Consider the following 5,509-nt stretch of genomic DNA (forward strand, 5'->3'; position numbering starts at 1 on the left):
TATGTCTCTAGAGTCAGAAACCAATAAATACCCTTGGATAGACATTTTCTATTTATTTGATGTAGTTGGAAGACAGCAATATTAGCACCTTTTTCCATTCTTTGTCTGAGGGGAGGCCCGCGGTCTCAGATTTTAAAAACCCCTGCTTTAAAGGTCCGTTGCTGTGTTTTGTACATCTGCTCACAGCTTTAACTGAACCTTCGAGGCGTCTCTGTTGCAGCTGAAGTGAGGAAACACCTTCGACACAGCGGCTTTATTTAGCTCCTCCGACACAAAGGAGGAATGTTGGAACTCAGCGGGCCGCAAACTGGATAATTGTTTCACTGCCGATGGGCGTCTGTTTATCCCAAAACACATGAGAACAACATCGACTCTGACAAACTGTGAAACCATCTGTGAGCGGAGCTCCTCCACGCCGCCGTCACATGGCAGCTGGAGAGCCGATCGAAGGAAAGGTCAAGATCCCTGCAAGGTTTTCTGCTGAAGAGGAGTTACTGTTCGATTGATTAATCTGTTGTTGGGTGTTTAACCTCAGAAATGTTTGTGTGAGATGGATCTTTGTGTTCTTGTAAAACACTTGTTTTGTTCAGTGAGTGTTCTCATTAGAGCGTGGCCGATTTATTAAGCCACACATGGATGAGTTTTAACAATCTGAAAATAAACATTGCCTTCTATGAGACACTGTTTCTAAAAAGCCACAAACATGGCTGTCTGTACTGCAATTGTTCAACATACACGCACACACACACACACACACAGACTTTAAATGACAAATCGGTAGTATATTTACCATAAAAAAAATCATAAAATAACCATAATTTATCATCAGCTTCTCTGACAACATGGCTGCAGCTGTGGGGTCCTTTGAAATTTCTACTGCACACTGGAATAACTGTTTTAGTTTGCACACTTCCCGTTAATTAGAGTTGAAATTAATGCCGAATATTCGCCCAATGACTAAGTGTCTGTTTAAGATGTGTAAGAAATCATCAATAATCTTTTAGAAGGAGCAGATGTTTATCACGGTTAAACTGAGCAAAATGTTAATGGAGTTTGGTTGAAGGCGGGCAGTCACTGAACTCAAACTCCAGAATGTGTATTTTCAGAGCAGTAGGCTTTTGTTTTGTAACTTCACATTGACAGACAACTGACAGAGTTAGAAACAGCTGATCAGCTTACAGGGTTCGTTGTCGCTTGTTATGGTTACATTATGACGTTGCACTCGTCTTGTGCTCCTGCAGAGTTCCTGCAGAGTTCCTGCAGCCTCGAGCCTGGGGCAGAGGGACTAGGAGGAAACAACTTGCGTCTATGGCTCCAGCTGACTATTTGGACTGCGCTCATTTTTAGACGCACAATTTGCTCGTTTAGTCCTCATCTATTTGTGAAAATATGTGCACAGTTTGGTGTCTTACAGGAGTGATAATATTTCTTTGTTTGTGCAGCGTCCTGCTCTTTCAAAGTTTGATTTTAATCCACATTTTTAGATGAATAAAAACTGAAAGGAATAAATATGATTTATGTAGGGAAATAAAAAAACAAGGGTTAGCTGATGCTATCATGCTGACCATTCCTTCACTAAAACTTGAATCCTTTTTGATCATCTGCTTCCTCAAATATTAATCAGAACCACACAATTATTATCAGGGATGTGACGTTTTTATGGCTTCTGAAGGTCGGCAAGCCAGAAAAACCTTTGGAACCACTGACATCCGCACATCTTTACAATGCTTGATTTTATAACTTGAGATTTTGTGCTTTTGAACATGTGTAGTGCAGCTTGTTGTGTTGCGTTGGATTAATCACAACTTTAAATTTGCAAAGGGAAATATTTAGACCAGAGGTTTTCAGAACCCCAGGGACGCTCTGAATAGTTTAAGGGGAGGTTCTGTGGATCAAAGTGCAAATATATTACTTTGGACCTGGTTATTACACCACACAGAACAGTCTAAATATGTGTGATTTGATTAAAAAGATCCAGAATTGTTAACTAATAATTGCCTTAAGACAGACTTTTTGTATTTGGTGTGGCGTCAAATTATGTAAATCGCTATTTTTAACTTATCTTTGATCAATTGTTGAATGTCAGTGGGACCAAATAGCATAATCATGACCTCATAGACATCCAGGGGCCTGGAGTGACTTAAGCAGAAAATAAGTAGTTATTTTTGAAACTTTACTTTGATGTAGAAATGACCTTATCTCTGAGTCTGAGTCTACACTTGGCCTAAGTGATGGTCGTGTGTCGGCATTGAAGTTTGGGCCCGAGGCTCGAGGCTGTGGTGAACTGTGCAAGAGTTTTATGAAGAATGTGATTAGCAATGATCAAAACACTCCCAAGACATGTGTTTGGCTTTGTTTGTCACCCCACTTACTTAGTCCACCAAATAATATGTGTTACCTGGCTTCAATCTCCTCTATCATCACGCTGATCTCACCTTCCAAAAAGTTTGATTTTCTCTTTTGGTTCCATGGTTATTCCAGGCTAAACGGTCATTTGTGCCCCAGGAAATCACCGATTGCAAGGCAGACGCTACTGATTTTAAGTTACTTTGAGATTTATTGATTACAGCGGCTTAAGTTACAATTTTTCTTCTCAGAAACATGTTTAAGCAAACCGTTTTACGCTCAGTATGATTTGTGAATCAAGGGCGTGATCACTGCATGAATACTTGATCATGACCTGGGCCAAATTTTTAATCTAGATTAGAATTATCCAGAAAGGATTAAATCTCAAATTTGGGTATTTCAAAACCAGGAGATGTGATCCTGATCCTACAAAAGTGGGATATGGATTTAGTAATCCAATCCTACCCAGAAGCCAGATCAAAGTTGTTTTGGGGGTTTTCAAAACTAGTGTTGATGCTAAAAATCAGGATAATCCTGATCCCACTGGGGAGGTGGACTTAACTTGGATTCACGGTGGATTTAGAGACGTGGGGTTCATGGGATATTTTTAACCATTCTTTTATTCATTTCTTTCATATTGAAGTAACAGATTAAACAGTAAAACAGTTTCCATTCTAAATTAAACAATTAATCAATAATCTGGATAATTCTGATCTAGATTAAAGGTTTTGGAATTCTGGCCCCTGGGGACTCATTTATAAAAATGTTCTTCAGAAAGGATCTTAAGACTGAGCGTTAAACAACTTGTTTGCGCAGTTTCAGACAATAAAATTTGTAACTTAAATGCATAATGAAAACTTTGTATAGATTCAAACACACATAGACCCTGTCAATTGTCATTTTGACCCACTACAAGTGTGTTGGTGGTCGTATCAAGACTCTGCCTCGGCCTTTACCGACCCAAAATGTCGCCATTTGACTCAAACTTTCTTCCTGGTGCGTTTACAGGCAGCTCGGGCAAATCCTACTGATTCTACCTTTAATCACCTGTGAACCATAAATCTCAAATTAACTTAAAATTGACGGCATTTACCTCACAATCAGAGGTTGCCTTTTACATAATGTGGCACAGATGAGGGTTCGGTTGAGAATAACCACAGACCAAAAGAGAAAAGCAAACTTTTTGGAAGATGAGATCATGGCGACAGTCGAGGAGATTGAAGCCAGACAGCATGTATTTCTCTGTGTACTCAACCGAGCGGTGACCAACAAAGACAAACATGTAGCTTCGGAGTTTGTTGCAGTTAATTACTCAAACTCACGCACATTGTGCATATGCGTCCCAAACTGCAGTTCCCTGACACAACCAGCACGAAAATCAGTTACATCAAGTCTAGAGTTTACTCAGAATTAAAATAATTTCCATGTCAAAATGTTTTGTAAATAACCAAACATGGCTTTCTGCTTAACCCTCTGCTGCATGGTGCTCCATACGGCAACTTTATCTTAACTTCACCTGAAGGCTGTAATATAAAATCCATGTTTCACTGTCTAATTGTGAAAAGGGGGTCTTTTACTTTGAGGCAAATAACTGATGACATCACATGACCAGGAAATCCTGTTTGTGCTGCCTTTTGCCATGGATATGTGACACTGAGAAGATGATCTGATCTGAGGGCTCTCAAAATTGACAAATTGCTCAATATTCAGGCAAAACTCCTTCAAGCAGAAATGGAAATGGAATCTGAGGTAATTTAACTTTTAATTTTCATCATTATACAGTTTAGAAGTGATAAGAACTGCATTTGAAAAACATTTTGATGATATTTAAAGAGTGATAATAAATGGAAAGTAAATTGGTTTTGGATCAAGAATTGATGTCCCTGTCTCTTATTACATGTAATAATAAGATTATTATTAAAATTATATTATTTAACTGTAATTACAGGATTATACATTTCACTAAATGAGTTGGATTTGTTTTGTCATGTTTTCAATAAAAGGGTGTTTTTAGAGAAAGAAATTGTTTTAATAATGATAGTTTACACCATTGTGCAACATGTTGCCACATGGCAACAATTCACCAGCTACCCCACTTAAATTTAAAAATAAAAAAAAGCCCCTCGATGCCTGAGAATATTTCAAGTACATTATTGTCTAAATCAGACCTGTGCAAAGCAGCCTGGGGGCCGGAAGCAGCCTGCTGAAATCTAGCAAAGACAGACAACAGCATTTTGTTTACCATTAAACCATTGAACCAGACCTTTATTTTGAAAGGGGTCAGTGCTGTGTTCTTTAGTAATGATGATGAATCTTTGTCTTTTACATTAAACTGTAACTTTATTAACTAAATGCTGCGCATCCATGTTGTTTATATTGTTCTTCTACTTTTGCTGCAACTATCTTTGGAACCTGTATCTAGTACGCGTAATACACTGCAAAACATCAAGTTTTGGACATTGCCCACAATTCATCACATGGCAATTAAGTAAGGGCGACCAACAGTAGAAGTGTCTTATATAAAACACTTCTGATGTTTGCATTATTACAGATTTGGCCATTATTAGGACCTTATATCATTTGTGTCTGGCCCACAGCAGCCTGATCAATTTCCTGTGTGGCTCCCCATGAAAAATAATTGCCCACCCCTGATCTAAATTGTGTTCCTGCATTATAGAAAATATGAGTTTATACATAAACTTTGATAAATGAGGGGTTTCAACTCACTGCAGGTATTGTCATGTCACTGGGAGGCCACTTCAACGTTCCAATACTACAAACAGTTTAAATTGGTATGAAATAAAAAAATTCAAAACAGAAAAACAAACAGTCCAGGACGGCAGTTTGAGACCCCGGATATGAAGAGTACGCTGGACCCATTAAATCATGTAATGATCTGAAAAAATATTTTTCAATTGCATCTAGATTGACAAGTCACCTAATAAAAACTACAAAAAATGTTCCTGCTTCACTTGTGTGTTATTAGGATGCAGCCATCTTGTGCTAAAGGATAAATCTGCTGTTTTTCTAACAGCCTTAAAAGCAATCCTACACTGCCTCCCAGTGGAGGAGAGTGGAACTACCACCAGTTGTTTGTTTGTTTTCCAGCATCAAAAACTCCACCAGGATTCAGAAGCTGAAGCAAAAGACACAGACACGAAAA

Source organism: Lutjanus erythropterus, chromosome 19 (assembly GCF_056507025.1).
Source record: "Lutjanus erythropterus isolate fLutEry1 chromosome 19, fLutEry1.hap2, whole genome shotgun sequence".
In the NCBI taxonomy this organism is placed as follows: Eukaryota; Metazoa; Chordata; class Actinopteri; order Lutjaniformes; family Lutjanidae; genus Lutjanus; species Lutjanus erythropterus.